Source organism: Oryx dammah, unplaced genomic scaffold (assembly GCF_014754425.2).
Source record: "Oryx dammah isolate SB20612 unplaced genomic scaffold, SCBI_Odam_1.1 HiC_scaffold_18, whole genome shotgun sequence".
In the NCBI taxonomy this organism is placed as follows: domain Eukaryota; kingdom Metazoa; phylum Chordata; class Mammalia; order Artiodactyla; family Bovidae; genus Oryx; species Oryx dammah.
The window spans coordinates 8,228,875-8,246,229 of record NW_024070202.1 but is presented as its reverse complement, the minus strand read 5'-3'; positions in this window follow the sequence as shown (position 1 = coordinate 8,246,229).

Below are 17,355 nucleotides of genomic sequence, written 5' to 3'. Positions count from 1 at the left end.
GAGACCGGGAGGGTGCCTGCGGCTTACGTGAACAGAGCAAGTCCCTTGTCTTGGGGCTTTATTGGCTTTCTGTGTAAACCAAGGAACATCAGCCTCTTTCCTCTATTTTCTTATCTGCAACATTTTTTCTTTATCTCTCTCTAAATCACTTTCTTCCCTGACGCCGTTTCTCCTGAGGGTTCCCCTGGATCCTGCAGGGGCTGGACCCCATCCTATGAAATGCTACATGGGTGACCTTTTGTTTATGTCAATGACCTCATCCTAGATCCAGAGGCTCAGACCCTCTGGTCTTATACCATGGCTGTTGGGCAATTCCAACAGGATATACGCTTGTGGAGTGTCAACCAGGAACCAAAAGGTGGCTCTAAAGAGCCACTTCTCTATGCTCCAGGGACTTAAGTCCTAATTAAAGTCTGGAAAGATGGGTCCCCGAAGGCTCAACTCCAGCCCACATGGAAGGGCCCCTACCCTGTAATACTTTCTACCCCCACAGCAGTCAAGGTACCAGGACACGACTCCTGGATTCACTACTCACGAGTCAAGCCATGGAAGAAAACAGAAGAGGACATAGAATACATGTGTGAGCCCCTGGGAGATCTCAGATACCTATTCAGGACTACCAATGAGTGCCATTCTAATGAACACCCCCAAAATCTGGTTTCTGGGGATAAGATTTCTCAGGACAGCTTTAAAGAGCCAACAGAGCTTGGCAGGGCTTGTACTCCAAACTAGACAGGAGATAGATCTCCTGATCCCTGAACAAGGAGGGACTTGAGCCATCTTGCATGGGATGTGTTGTTTCTGGGTAAATATCTCCAGCTAAGTTAAAGCAAGTCTTACAGTCCTCAAGAAAAACATTCAGGTCCTATAGGATGTCGAAGAATGAGCTGGAGAGTTCTCGGGTGACTACAATCTCTCTTTGGTGGATCCTTCTCCTGGTGAGGGGGAATTTGTGGTTGGCAATGATGTGATCATTCACCTAGAGCCAGATATCCTGGAATGTGAAGTCAAGTGGGCCTTAGGAAGCATCACTACGAACAAAGCTAGTGGAGGTGATGGCATTCCAGTGGAGCTATTTCCAATCCTGAAAGATGATGCTGTGAAAGTGCTGCACTCAATATGCCAGCAAATTTGGAAACCTCAGCAGTGGCCACAGGCCTGGAAAAGGTCAGTTTTCATTCCAATCCCAAAGAAAGGCAATGCCAAAGAATGCTCAAACTACCACACAATTGAACTCATCTCACACGCCAGTAAAGTAATGCTCAAAATTCTCCAAGCCAGGCTTCAGAAGTACATGAAATGTGAACTTCCAGATGTTCAAGCTGGTTTTAGAAAAGGCAGAGGAACCAGAGATCAAATTGCCAACATCAGCTGGATCACTGAAAAAGCAAGAGAGTTCCAGAAAAATATCTATTTCTGCTTTATTGACTATGCCAAAGCCTTTGACTGTGTGGATCACAATAAACTGGAAAATTCTGAAAGAGATGGGAATACCAGACCACCTGACCTGTCTCTTGAGAAACCTGTATGCAGGTCAAGAAGTAACAGTTAGAACTGGACATGGAACAACAGAAGAGTTCCAAATAGGAAAAGGAGTACGTCAAGGCTGTATATTGTCTCCCCGCTTATTTAACTTATATGCAGAGTACATCATGAGAAACGCTGGGCTGGATGAAGCACAAGGTGGAATCAAGACTGCCGGGAGAAATATCAATCACCTCAGATATGCAGATGACACCAACTTTATGGCAGAGAGTGAAGAGGAACTAAAAAGCCTCTTGATGAAAGTGAAAGATGAGAGTGAAAAAGTTGGCTTAAAGCTCAACATTCAGAAAACGAAGATCATGGCATCTGGTCCCATCACTTCATGGCAAATAGGTGGAGAAACAGTGGAAACAGTGGCAGACTTTATTTTTAGGGGCTCCAGAATCACTGCAGATGGTGATTGCAGGCATGAAATTAAAAGATGCTTACTCCTTGGAAGGAAAGTTATGACCAATCTAGGTAGCATATTAAAGAGGAGAGACATTACTTTGCCAACAAAGGCCCATCTAGTCAAGGCTATTGTTTTTCGAGTAGTCATGTATGGATGTGAGAGTTGGACTGTGAAGAAGGCTGAGTGCTGAAGAATTGATGCTTTTTAACTGTGGCGTTGGAGAAGACTCTGGAGAGTCCCTTGGACAGCAAGGAGATCCAACCAGTCCATCTGAAGGAGATCAGCCCTGGGATTTCTTTGGAGGGAATAATGCTAAAGCTGAAACCCCAGTACTTTGGCCACCTCATGTGAATGCTGGGAGGGATTGGGGGCAAGAGGAGAAGGGGACGACAGAGGATGAGATGGCTGGATGGCATCACTGACTCGATGGACGTGAGTTTGAGTGAACTCCGGGAGTTGGTGATGGACAGGGAGGCCTGGGGTGCTGCATTCATGGGGTCACAACGAGTCAGACACGACTGAGCACATGAACTGAACTGAATGCCCCTACTAATCCCTGTTATCACCATATTGATGCTGCTTAGGATTGCTCCATGTATTATCAATTGTCTCACCCATTTTGTCTCTTTTCAGGTCAACAAGCTACAAAATGCAGTGCTAGTTCAACAAGGATATATAAAACTACACCCAACCATGGAAAATATTACGCACCCTTAGATGGACACCACTATAAGGACTCTGAGGCTTGAGACTAGCAAGAGGAGGAGGCCCAATGCCCCTCGCCATCCTAGCTCAGCAGGAAGCAGTAGCTAGAAAGACCTTGATGCCCATATTCCCAAAGAATTATGCTTCCCATTTTTTGAGGAGGGAATGTTAGGTAGTTAAGAAAAGTGAGGCTAAAAGATAAAGAAGAGAAAAGCCCATGAAAATTGAACAAAGAAAGGTCCAAGCACCAGAGTGAGAACCTCAGGTGAAACAAACAGCCCTCATGGCTAGCTCAATTTACATAGGGCAGGCTCCAGGGGAGCAGAAAAAAGCATAAAAAGAGGAGCCAAAATTGAGCCTCAGGCTTCTCTCCACTCTGTGCTTCTTTTGGGTTGAGCTGCCCTCATGCCTTGAGGATGTATTTTCCTTTGCTTGCCAAATAAAACTGAGTTCTAACACCGATCCGTTCATCACTTCAAATTTTTGCTGTGGCAAGACAGAACTGAGGAAATTACAAACTCCCCCTAACAATAATAATTAATACACCTGGACAGAATATTAAAAAGCAGAGACATTATACTTTGCCAACAAAGATCTGTCTAGTCAAGGCTATGGTTTTTCAAGTAGTCATACATGAATCTGAGAGTTGGATTATAAAGAAAGCTGAGCACCAAAGAATTGATGCTTTTGAACTGTGGTGTTGGAGAAGAATCTTGAGAGTCCCTTGGACTGCAAGGAGATCCAACCAGTTCATCCTAAAGGAGATCAGTTCTGGGTGTTCATTGAAGGACTGATGTTGAAGCTGAAACTCCAATATTTTGGACACCTGATGTGACGAACTGACTCATTTGAAAAGACTCTGATGCTGGGAAAGATTGAAGGCAGGAGGAGAAGGGGATGACAGAGGATGAGATGGTTGGATGGTATCACCAAGGACATAAGTTTGAGTAATCTCTGGGAGTTGGTGATGGACAGGGAGGCCTGGCGTGCTGCAGTCCATGGGGTTGCAAACAGTCAGACATGACTGAGCGACTGAACTGAGATATAACACCAAAGGCATAAGCTGTGAGAGAAATAATTGATAAGCTGGGCTTCATTAAAATGAAAAACTTCTGCTCTGGGAAAGACATTGTTAAGAAAATGAGAAGACAAAACAAAGACTAGGAGGAAATATTTGCAAAAGATGAATCTGATACAGGACTGTTATCTAAAACATACAAAGAAATATTAGAGCTCAATAATGAGAAGAGAAACAACCTGATTGAAAAATGGACCATGATAGACACCTCACCAAAGAAGATATGCAGATGGAAAACAAGCATATGAAACGATGTTTCCTGTCAGATGTCATCAGGGAAATGCAAATTAAGATGAGATACCACCTATATGGATGGACAAAATCCAGAACGTTGACCACACCAAATTCTGGGGAGAATATGGAGCTATAGGAACAACTGTTTCATTGCTGTGGGAATGCAAATGGTGCAGCCACTTTGAAAGGCAGTTTGGCAATTTCTCACAAAACTAAACACACACACACACACACACACACACACACACACAAACTAAGCACAATCTTGTCATAGGATCCAGCATTCAGACTCCTTGGTATTTACCCAAATGAGTTCACAACTTGTCTACACATGTACCCGCGCTGGTTATTTATGGAAGCTTTATTCCTAATCATCAAAACTTAGAAGTAACCAAATTCTTCATCAGTATGTGAGTGGACAAATAAACTGTGGTCCATGTATACAATGAACTATCACTCAGTGGTAAAAAGAGATATGTTATCAAGACTTGAAAGGACACAGAGGAGCCTTAGACATGTGTGACTAAGAAAATAAGCCATTCTAAAAGGCTCCAAACCATATGATTCTAACTACAACATTCTGGGAAAACACAAAATTACAGACACAATAAAAAATCAGAGATATCCAGAGGTTGGGGACGTGGGGGTGAGTAGGTGGAGCACAGTGGATTTTCAGGGCAGCAAAACTACTCTGAATTGATAATACTGGATATATTCAATCACTCAGTCGTGTCTGACTCTTTGTGACCCCATGGACTGTAGCCAATCAAGCTCCTCTGTCCATGGGATTCTCCAGGCAAGAATACTGGCGTGGGTAGCCATTCCCATCTCCAGGGGATCTTCCTGACCCAGGGATTGAACCTGTGTCTCCTGCATTGCAGGCAAATTCTTTTACCCCGGAGCCACTGAGGAAGCCCATAATGGTGGATACATGTTATTAAATATTTGTCAAAACTCATAGAAATGTACAGCACCAGAAGTGAACCCTAATTTAAAACTGTGGACTCTAGGTGATTATGATGTGTTAATACACGTTTGTTAATTGTATCAAATGTACTATCTGGTGTGGGATGTTGCTTGTGGGGAAGGCTGTGCATGTCAGGAGGCACGGGATACACGAAACTCTCTACACTTGTTAACTCGATTTTGCTATGAAACTAAAACTGCCCTAAAAGATAAAGTCAATTCAAAATCGGCGGGCGGGGGGGAAACCAATGTAAAAAAAAAAAAAAAAATCGGCGGGTGGGGGGGAAACCAATGTAATGTGGTGGAAGTACTCACTTCTCTCCTGCTCCCTTACACCCCACACAGAATGGTTCACTTCCTATACTTCTGGCCATAAACTGTGTTTATCCCCCAATAAGCAATTCTCTGCAACAGCAGGTGGTGTCTTACAAATTAACTTAATTCTGACCCCTATCTTATCTGGAAATAGTGTCAGATCCCACAAGTCAAGTGGCGGGAGCCAGCACGAGGAGTCCTGCCCATGGCAAAGGTCATGAGGTTAAGGGGCCCAACAGGCAAAGGCGAGTTGGGCCTTAAGGGAACCTCTCTGGATCTGCTCGTGCATCTGCCTCCAAACCAGAGTCTATCTGCTTTACTGTGTTATGCTTTCCACCTACTCTTCTGACATTATCAGGGGGCTGTCCCCCCCCACCTTTTTCTGGAAAAAGTTAATTTAGAGCTTTTAGATAATAAGTCTCCTGGGCATAATAAGAGTGTTTCAATCCAAAAACCCTTCTGATGGCTTTCTAGCCTGCCTGCCAGACTCTTACAGCAGCACATGTGATTGTTCACAGCCTCCTGACTGTGAGAGGCACAGGAAGCTTAAAACATCCTAGGAATGTAAGGGCTTCTGAGGAGTCAAAATCATTAGAATAGGACTGATTAAGGGTTTCGTTTGTTGAGCCAATACTTGCTGCAAAGTTATCATATCTTTTATTTGTTTATATAGTTGGTATGTAGAAAAAACAGGTAGTAGCCCTGGCATTAGCAACATTAGATCTTTGAGTTAAGTACTTTCTTTGTTATAACCCACTACACCTTTGTTCTACAGGAATGTAACCTTATTTAGTACTTTGAGGGTGATGCAGATTAAAGAAAAAACACTTCAGGGAAAAAGAGTTTTCTGGTTGATAGACATTTATCTAGGAAGACAGTCATAAAAATGTTAACAGGCCCCCTGGCCAGAAGATGATGTAAAACCACCTAAGAACTTTTGTATACGGGAAGGTATGCAAAAAGAAAGCCTGGTCTCAGTAAGGGTCAAGACTGCTGCCCCTGCATAACTCTGCATCTTCCATTATTTCTTTATGTACAACTTGGGGTATATAAGCTGCTTTTGAAAATAAAGTTGTGGGTCTGGCACCAATGCTTGGCTCCCCCATGTCGTTCTTTTCTCCCTTTTCTGGCTGAATTCCAATCTGGAGCATGGAGGCTCACCATGTCTACTTATTTGCCCTGGCTTCTAAGACCCACGCAAGAGGGAGCCCAAGGCGGGGCACCCTCCGCTATTCAAGCGGGTGCCGGTGGCCTACGTAGACGGTGCAACTCCTTGTCTCGGAATTTTATTGGTTCTCTGCGTAAACCAAGTTATTCAGCCTCTTTTCTCCATTAATTTTCCTACTACACTATACTTTCCTAATCTCTCTTTATATCTCTGAGTAAATAAGTCTTTCTTTGCCTACTCCGTCCCTGCTTTGAATTCCCTGGATCCACCGGGGCTGGACCCCGGCAGTCAAGGGCTCAGTCCCACAGGACTGCCTGCCTCCACCAACCACCCCCATGCCCCCAGTCACAAGTCTAAGTTGTCACCTGTACTCCTGGTCAATCTGCTATATACTGGGGCTCCCATGATCCTCTCCTTAGATTTGATAATTCCCTAGAATGGCTCACAGAACTCAAGGAAACTCATTTGTTATAAAAGAATGTAATAAGAGATACAGATAAGCACCCTGGTTGAAGAGATATATGAGGCAAGGTATGCGTAGGGGAACACCAGAGTAGTCCTCTCTCTCTGGGCACATCAGCCTCCTAGCACCACCACGTGTCCACCAACTTGGAGGATCTTTGGACCTGGTTCTTCAGGCACTTTTATGCAGGCTTAATCACTTATGCATTAACTCCATTTTCAACCTCCCTCCCCTATCTGGAGGATAGGAAGTAGGAGGGAAATGTTCAGCCATCTTCATAGCTTAATCATTCTGGTGACAAGTCCCATCCAGGAGTCATGTGGAAGTCAACCAGAATTGACTCATATAAGATACACAGATGGGAAGGGGAGAAATAAACCTGTCTATTTGCAAATAACATGATTTTCTATGTAGGAAATTCCAAAGAGGAGAATGAAAAAGCTGGCTTAAAACTCAACATTCAAAAAACTAAAATCAAAAAAAAACACAAACAAACCAAAATCATGGCATCTGGTCCCATAACTTCATGGCAAATAGAAGGGGAAAAGTGGAAACAGTGACAGAGCTTATTTTCTTGGGCTTCAAAATCACTGCAGATGGTAACTGCAGTCATGAAATGAAAAGACGCTTGCTCCTTGGAGGAAAATCTATGACAAATCTAGACAGCATATTAAAAAGCAAAGACATCACTTTGCGAAAGTCCACATAGTCAAAGCTATAGTTTTGACAGTAATCATGTATGGATTTCCCCGGTGGCTCAGCCGGTGAAGCGTCTGTCTACAATGCTGGAGACGTGGGTTCCATCCCTGGGTCGGGAAGATTCCATGGATAAAGAAATGGCAAACCACTCCAGTACTCTTGCCTAGAAAATCCCATGGATGGAGGAGCTTGGTGCAGGCTACTGTCCATGGGATTGCAAAGAGTCGGGCACAACTGAGCGACTTCTCTTCACTTCACTTCACCTCATGTATGGATTTAAGAGTTGGACCATGAAGAAGGCTGAGTGCCAAAAAATGGATGGTTTTGAACTGTGGTGCTAGAGAAGACTCTTGAGAATCCCTTGGACTGCAAGGAGATCAAACGAGTCCATTTTAAAGGAAATCAACCCTGAATATTCATTGGAGGGACTGATGCTGAAGCTCCAATACTTTGGCCACCTGATGTGAACTGCTAACTCATTGGAAAAGACCCTGATGCTGGGAAAGATTGAGGGCCGGAGGAGAGGGGGGCAGCAGAGTATGAGATGTGTTAGATAGCATCACCAATTCAATGGACATGGATTTGAGGAAGCTCCAGGAGAGAGTGGAGGACAGAGGAGCCTGGTGTGCTGTAGTTGATGGGGTTGTAAAGAGGTGGACATGATTTATTGAGTGAACAATGACAACAACCTCCCAAAGGCCCTGTCTCCTAACACATCACATTAGGGATTAGAGCTTCAACACAGGAACTTGGGTGACATAAACAGTCCCTAATGCCAAGGGTGGGGAATTTTCACTAAATTGACTCATCAGGATTCCTGCTAAACCTGGAACGGGCAGGCCAAGCCCATGGTGGTGCTGGGTCAGGAGGAAGACTCAGGACCCTGACTCACTCTACCCAGTAGAAAAGCCTGTCATTACAGTCATCAGAACAGGCCAGTGCTGACTCATAGATGACTACAACTTCTATAGAATAGGAAGCCCCAAATCCCTACACAAACATGACCAACCAGCTTCTGACAAAGAGGCTGACGTTATTCAGTGCAGGAAATACAGCCTTTTCAACAAGTGGTACTGGAGCCCCACCAAAAATAACTCCAAAAATCAAAACCCAAAAACTTCACCCAACCATCACATCTAAAAAGGTATCATAAACATGGCTTTTACCTTAAAACTATAACATTCTTAGGAAAAACAACAGCAACAACAAAAGAGGAAATCCCCAGGATTTATGATGCAGCCAAGAGTTTTTAAGACTTGACAGTAAAAGCATGACCTGTAAAAGGGAAAACTGATAAAAATCTCATCAAAATTAAAAAAAAAAGCTGCCCTGTGAAATCTATACCAAGAGGATAAACAGACAAGCTACAGACTTCAAGAAACTGTAAATGGTATCTCCAAGAGAACTTGTATCTAGTACATACAAAGACCTCTCACAACTCAACATGAACAGGGAAAATAAAAATAAAAACAAGTAATTTGAAAGTAAGGAAAAGACATGAACAACTATTTCAAAGAGGATACACATGAAAGACACTCAATACCATTAGCCATCGATAAATACAAATTAAAACCACAATGAGATATCATGGCATGAGGATTAGAATGGCAGAAACATAGTGAAATGACATCAACTACTGGTAAGGATTCAGAGAAACTTGACTTCACATCTGCTGCTGGTGGAAACGTAAAATATAGCCGCTCTGGAGAAGAGTCTGGCAATTTCTTGGAAGATTAAATGTGCAATTACCATACAACTCAGAAGTCAGTCACTTGGCTTCTATTCCAGGGGAATGAAAATTTATGTTCACACAAAAACCTGTACATTAAATTTCATAGCAGCTTTGTTCTTTATGGCTTAGAGCCGGAAATAACCTAGATGTCTTTCAGCAGGTAGAAGGCTAAGCACGTGGGGGAGATCCGTGTCCTAGAATGCTGCTTGGCGAAAGAAGGGAACCAACTACTGATACACTCAGTGCGGACAGATCTCTGGAGATTCTGCTAGGTGGAAAGCCCAGGTCCAAAGCGTTAGACACTGTACGGCGGTGGTGGTGACTTAGTTGCTCAGTCGTGTCCAACTCCCTGCAGCCCCATGGACTGTAGCCCAGGAGGCTCCTCTGTCCATGGCATTTTCCAGACAAAAATACTGGACTGGTTACTATTTCCTTCTCCAAAGGATCTTCCACACCAGGGATTGAACCTGTGTCTCCTTCATTGCAGGTGGATTCTTTACCAGCTGAGCTACCAGGGAAGCCCCTGGTGGTGTTGTTCAGTCCCTCGGTTCAGTTCAGTTCAGTTGCTCAGTCGTGTCCGACTCTTTGCGACCCCATGGGCTGCCGCACGCCAGGCCTCCCTGTCCATCACCAACTCCCAGAGTTCACTCAAACTCATGTCCATTGAGTCGGTGATGTCATCCAACCTTCTCATCCTCTGTCGTCCCTTTCTCCTTCTGCCTTCAATCTTTCCCAGCATCAGGGTCATTTCCAATGAGTCAGCTCTCCGCGTGAGGTGGCCAAAGTATTGGAGCTTCAGCTTCAACATCAGTCCTTTCAATGAACACTCAGGACTGATTTCCTTTAGGATGGACTGATTCAATCTCCTTGCAGTCCAAGGGACTCTTAAGAGTCTTCTCCAACACCACAGTTCAAAGGCATCAATTCTTTGGCACTCAGCTTTCCTCACAGTCCAACTCTCACATCCACACATGACGACTGAAAAAACAATAGCCTTGACTAGACGGACCTTTGTTGGCAAAATAATGTGTCTGTTTTTTAATATGCTCTCTAGGTTGGTCATAACTTTCCTTCCAAGGAGTAAGTGTCTTTTAATTTCATGGCTGCAGTCACCATCTGCAGTGATTTGGGAGCCCCCCAAAATAAAGTCTGCCACTGTTTCCACTGTTTCTCCATCTATTTGCCATAAAGCAATGGGACCAGATACCATGATCTTTGTTTTCTGAATGTTGAGCTTTAAGCCAACTTTTTTGCTCTCCTCTTTCACTTTCATCAACAGGCTCTTTAGTTCCTCTTCACTTTCTGCCATAAGGGTGGTGTCTTCTGCATATCTAAGGTTGTTGATATTTCTCCCAGCAATCTTGATTCCAGCTTGTGCTTCATCCAGTCCAGCATTTCTCATGATGTCCTCTGGATAAATTAAATAAGCAGGGTGACAGTGTACAGCCTTGATGGACTCCTTTTCTTATTTGGAACCAGTCTGTTGTTCCATGTCCAGTTCTAACTATTGCTTCCTGCCCTGAGTACAGATTTCTCAAGAGGCAGGTCAGGTGGTCTGGTATTCCCATCTCTTTCAGAATTTTCCACAGTTTATTGTGATCCACACAGTCAAAGGCTTTGACATAGTTAATAAAGCAGAAGTAGATGTTTTTCTGGAATTTTCTTGCTTTTTCAATGATCCAGCAGATGTTGGCAATTTGATCTCTGGTTCCTCTGCCTTTTCTAAATCCATACTGAATATCTGGAAGTTCACAGTTCACGTATTGTTGAAGCCTGGCTTGAATAATTTTGAGCGTTACTTTACTAGCATGTGAAGAAGGCAATGGCACCCCACTCCAGTACTCTTGCCTGGAAAATCCCATGGACGGAGGAGCCTGGTAGGCTGCAGTCCATGGGGTCGTGAAGAGTCAGACACGACTGAGTGACTTCACGTTCACTTTTCACTTTCATGCACTGGAGAAGGAAAAGGCAGCCCACTCCAGGGTTCTTGTCTGGAGAATCCCAGGGTCAGGGGAGCCTGGTGGGCTGCTGTCTATGGGATTGCACAGAGTCAGACACGACTGAACAACTTAGCAGCAGCAGCAGTTACTAGCATGTGAGATAAGTGCAATTGTGCAGTAGCTTGAGCATTCTTTGCCATGGCATTTCTTTGGAACTGGAATGAAAACTGACCTTTTCCAGTCCTGAGGCCATTGCTGAGTTTTCTAAATTTGAATGCATATCAAGTGCAGCACTTTCACAGCATCATCTTTTAGGATTGGAAATAGCTCAACTGGAATTCTATCACCTCCACTAGCTTTGTTCTTAGTGATGCTTCCTAAGGCCCCTTGACTTCACAGTCCAGGATGTCTGATTCTAGGTGAGTGATCATACCACCATGATTATCTGGGTCGTGAACATCTTTTTCATACAGTTCTTCTGTGTATTCTTGCTACCTCTTCTTAATATCTTCTGCTTCTGGTAGATCCATACCATTTCTGTCCTTTATTGAGCCCATCTTTGCATGGAATATTCCCTTGGTATCTCTAATTTTCTTGAAGAGATCTCTAGTCTTTCCCATTCTATTGTTTTCCTCTATTTCTTTGCATTGATCACTGAGGAAGGCTTTCTTTGCACTGATTACTAAGCAAGGAGCTTATCTCTCCTTGCTATTCTTTGGAACTCTGCATTCAAATGGGCATATCTTTCCTTTTTCTCATTTGGTTTTTGCTTCTCTTGTTTTCACCTCTATTTGTAAGGCCTTCTCAGACAGCCATTTTGCTTTTTTGCATTTCTTTTCCATGGGGATGGTCTTGATCCCTGTCTCCTGTACAATGTCACGAACCTCCATCCATAGTTCATCAGGCACTCTATCTATCAGATCTAGGCCCTTAAATCTATTTCTCACTTCAACTGTATATTTGTAAGGGATTTGATTTAGGTCATATCTGAATGGTCTAGTGGTTTTCCCTACTTTCTTCAATTTAAGTCTGAATTTGGCAATAAGGAGTTCATGATCTGAGCCACAGTCAGCTCCTGGTCTTGTTTTTGCTGACTGTTATAGAGCTTCTCCATCTTTGGCTGCAAAGAATATAATCAATTTGATTTTGGTGTTGACCATCTGGTGATGTCCATGTGTAGAGTCTTCTCTTTTATTGTTGGAAGAGGGTGTTTGCTATTACCAGTTCAGTCATTAAGTCATCTCTGACTCCTTGTGACCCTATGGACTATAGCTGACCAGGCCTCGTTGTCCATCACCAACTCCCAGAGCTTACTGAAATTCATGTCCATTGAGTCAGTGATGCCATCCAACCATCTGGTGCTCTCTCGTCCCCTTCTCCTTCTGCCTTTGATCTTTCCCAGCATAAGGGTGTTTTCTAATGAGTCAGCTCTTCTCATCAGGTGGCCAAAGTATTGTAGCTTCAGCTTCAGTATCAGTCCTTCCAATGAATATTCAGGATTGAGTTCCTTTAGGATTGACTGGTTTGATCTCCTTGTAGTCCACGGGACTCTCAAGAGTCTTCTCCAACACCATAGTCATATATTTCCATGCATAGAACACTTTCAAAATGACCAATTTTAGCAATGAAGGACAGATCAGAGGATGCCAGGGTTTAGAAGTTGGTGTGGGTGTAGGCTGTCGAACGGTGACATGGGGGTCTTTGGGTTATGAGATGTTCAGCAGCTTGACTGTGCTGGTATCATGTACATGACAAAGTCATACAGAACAAAAGAGTACAAAAAAGTTGAGAAATCTGAACCACATTGGGGGGGGGGCTCTGTTAATTTCATGCTCTGGCTAAGATATCTACTATAGTTCTGCAAAATGTTGCCATGAGGGGAATCTGGGTAAGGATACAAGAGGTCCCTCTGTGTCATTCCTCTTTATTCACAAGTTGAAAGTGAAAGTTGCTCAGTTGTGTACGACTCTTTGCGACCCCATGGACTAAACAGTCCATGGAATTCTCCAGGGCAGAATACTGGAGTGGGTAGCCTTTCCCTTCTCCAGGGGATCTTCCCAACCTAGGGATCAAAACCAGGTCTCCGACACTGCAGGCGGATTCCTTACCAGCTGAGCCACAAGAGGCTCAAAAACAGCAAACCTTTGTCTCCCACAGTCCTGGAGACAGGACGTTCAGGACCAGAGCACCAGCAGGCTCGGTGTCTGGCGAGGCCCCTTCCTGGTTTACAGCTGCCCATCCACCCTGTGTCCTCACCTGGAGGAAGGGATGCTGCAGCTCCGTGTGTCTCCTCTACAAGGGTACCAGCCTCATCATGGGAGCTCCACTCTCGTGACCTCATTGCCTCCCAAAGCCATCACTTTGCAGTTAGGGTTTCAATGTGTATGTTTCCAGGGAGGCAGAATTTACACATTCAGACAATAATGGATATAGTAATGTACAATATCATCTTCATACAATTTCACAATTTTCTCAATAAAAATTCAACTGAAAAACTGCAGTGGGCCCAGGGGTAAGGCACTAGGAGGTGACTGAGGTCAGGGGAGACCCCTCAGAGATGATCTTGAAGTCGAGAACTAAGCCAGGAAAAGTTGCTCAGACAGGGTGAGTGTGCAGTGAGTGGGCAGGAGCTTGGGGTGCCCACTAAGGACCCTCCTGTTTCCTCAGCTGAGAGGGTTATCTGTTGTAACTGGGAAGAACAGAATTGATTCCAAGTTGGGTCTGTTTCTCTTCCGTTAACATTTGCTTCCCGTTGTTTTTGTTATTGTAATCACTAAAAGGATGCTGTCTATAGGTGTCAGCATCCTAATGGCCCGCCTCAGGGAACCTGCCCTTCTGCCAGACTGCTAACCTAAAGTGTCCTTGTCCAGCTTACAGGGGAACATTTTGACCCTGCCCACCTGTGAATGGCTGCAGAAAAGAAGAAATGAACACATTCCCTCACCAACGCTGGCCAACCCAGGAGGTATTTTGCAAGACTTATGGCCTTTTTACTTTCTCACTTCCTTCTTCTCCCTGTTTTCTAAGAGAAACTGGCATCCAGACCCTGTTAAGACAGTACTCTCGGGTGCTAGCTCGCCATCTTGGCGGGGGCCCAGTTTTCCGAATAAAGCTGTGTTCCTTGTCTCAACATTCTGAATTATTTGACTGGCATGTGGTGAGTAGACGGAGCTTGGACTCAGTAACACTGTGACAAACTAAAGCAAATTTCAGAAAGTATCAAGTAAAAAGGTTACTGTGGGTACTGGGTGGTTCTGTGTGGTGGGTGAGGGATGCAGAGACATGTAATTTGACAGGAACCTGTTACTGAACACACACCAGGCCAGTGAAAAGGATAGATGAGGTGCTGAGGCAAGGAATATGACTTTATGCAGAGAGCTGGCTGACCGAGAAAATGGCAGTCTAATGTCTCAATATAACCATCTTGTCGGGGTCTGGATGTCTGGTTCTTTAATAGAATCAGGGAGAGAGAAGCAAAGAGGAGCTACAGTCAAAAGGCAGCATAGACAGGGAGAGGCAGAGAGGAAGTAAAGTAAAAAAGGTCTTCCATCTTGCAAAACATCTCTGTGAAGGGCCGGCCTTTAGAAAGGGGTGTGCTTATCTCTTCTCTTTTGTAACCATTCACAGGTGGACAGGGTCAGATTATCATTTTATGAGCTGAACAGACACTTCAGTCAGGCAGAGGGGCAGGGTCCTTTGAGGCAGGCCATCATGTACAATTATAATAACAACAGCAACGAAAAGCAAGTTAAAGAAATAGTTTTCAACATGGAGTCAGAATTGGCTTCTCCCTGCAGCAAACCTACCGATCATAACAGGCTTTTGTATCTCCCCTGTCCCTCGTTGACCCCTGTAGAATGGGCATTTTCCCCTCTGAGGGACGACTTTAGAAGGTCACCAGTCAGCACACAGCACAGCCAAGGTCACCAGGGGAAAAGTCACTATGGATTGAGCACCAGTTAAAAAATTAACTGACTATTCCTGAGTGGCACGGTGAAGGGTTTCTGTGTGAGATAATGGTTTAGAATGAGGTGGAAAATGACGAAGGCGAAGGCTCTGATACTGCTGGGCCCTCTGCACCTTTGGTGCGGTGTCCCAGAGGAGACATTCAGGCTGGTGGCCCGGGGTGGGGGCTGCTGCCCTCAGCTGTGCACCCCGCACAGCACTTCCGCTCATGCCCCTTTTCAGCAGGGGGCACGAGCCTGTCAGCAGGCGGCATCAATTTGGGGACTGGGGGCCCTCTGATGTTTGGGTGGGTGGGTGGTCTTGTTGCCTAGTCCAAGCTCACTCTGTTAGGCACTAAGTGAACGGTGCTCAGTCGTGTCCGACTCTCTGCGACCCCATGGACGATACAGTCCAGGGAATTCTCCAGGCTAGAATCCTGCAGTGGGTAGCCTTTCCCTTCTCCAGGGGATCTTCTCAACCCAGAGATCGAACCAGGTCTCCTGCATTGCAGGTGGCTTCTTTACCAGCTGAGACACCAGGGAAGCCCAAGAATACTGGAGTGGGTAGCCTATCCCTTCTCCAGGGGATTGTCCCGACCCAGGAATCAAACCAGGGTCTCCTGAATTGCAGGTGGCTTCTTTACCAGCTGAGACACCAGGGAATCCCCACAGTGCAGCCGATTAACCGAGACACAAGATGCTGAGGCAAGATATAGGACTTTATTCGGAAAGCTGGCTGAACAAGATGGCAGACAAGTGTCTGAAAATAACCATCTTATTGGGGGTCTGGAGGCCAGATTCTTTTATAGAACAGAGGGGGAGAGGAGGTGAACAAATACAGTAAAAAGGCCATTAAGCTTACAAATATCTCCTGGAATGGCAAGCCCAGGAAAGGGATGTGTTAATTTCTTCCTTCCTCCTATCCACAGGTGAACAGCATCTGAATAAAGGCATTTTAACAGTCAGGCAGAGGAGCAGGATTCTTGGTATGAGCAGCCGTTATATATGATTATAATAATAGAAGCAACGAAAAGCAAATCAGAAACAGTTCCAACGCAGATCAGGACTGGCTCATCCCTGCCACAGCCTGAGAACTCTGTGGGTGACACAGAGTTACCTGCCCCCTCCACCGTGTGCAGGGAGGGGGCCTCCTCTGCTCTGTTCTATCTCATGAGCAATCAAATGCTGGCTGTGCCCCACTATGTTGTTTCATGACCTCCTGATGGGGCCTGCCAGCTACTTGGAAAACACTGTTCTTTGGGGTTTCCACCTTCGCTCAGTGAGGCATCCAGGGCAGCCCTGGGATGGACAGGGACTTGGGGAGTGGGCCCAAGCAGTAGGAAGCCTCACTGAAATATCTGTATCTCTGAAATACTATCAGGTTTAAGAGAATCCGCCTTTGGAATTATTCTGGGGTTGGGCTTCCCTGGTGGCTCAGATGGTAAAGAATCTGTCTTCAATGTAGGAGACTTGGGTGTGATCCCTGGGTCAGGAAGGTCCCCTGGAGAAAGAAATGGCAACCCACTCCAGTATTCTTGCCTGGAGAATTCCCATGGATGGAGGAGCCTGGTGGGCTACAGTCCACGGGATCGCAGAGTCGGACACATGCCTCACTGAACAACTAGCACTGCTTTAACCTTTGGTGAGCCCAACTGAGGGCGTGTCGCCACTTGCTGTGGTCTGGCCTTCTAAGGGAGACAGATTCTGCAGAAACAGGCAGAGTTCTCTGAAGGCGTCCAAGTGGGTGGGGTGGACTGGGGTGGTGACCGTTGGGTGTCCTGAGCTTTGCTGGCTGTAGGGGCAGCGCTGGAGCTGGTCGGGGGCGGGGGCCCCCCGGTTGTTGCAGAGAAGCCAATTCTGACTCCATGTTGGAAACATTTTTAGACTCGCTTTAAGTTGCTTTTGTTATTATAATTATACACAATAGCCTGCCTCTGAGGACCCTGCCCTTCTGCCAGACTGTAAATTAAAGTGTCCTTGTTCAGCCCATAATCTGTCCCTGCCTACCTGTGAATAACTTCAACAAAAAGAAGAGATTAACATACCCTTTTCAAAGGCTGGCCATTTCTGGAGATGTTTTGCAAGACTGAAGACCCTTTCACTTTACTTCCCCACTGCCTCTTCCTCTCTGCTCTGCCTTTGACTTCAGTTTCTCATTGCTTCTCTCACAGGCTT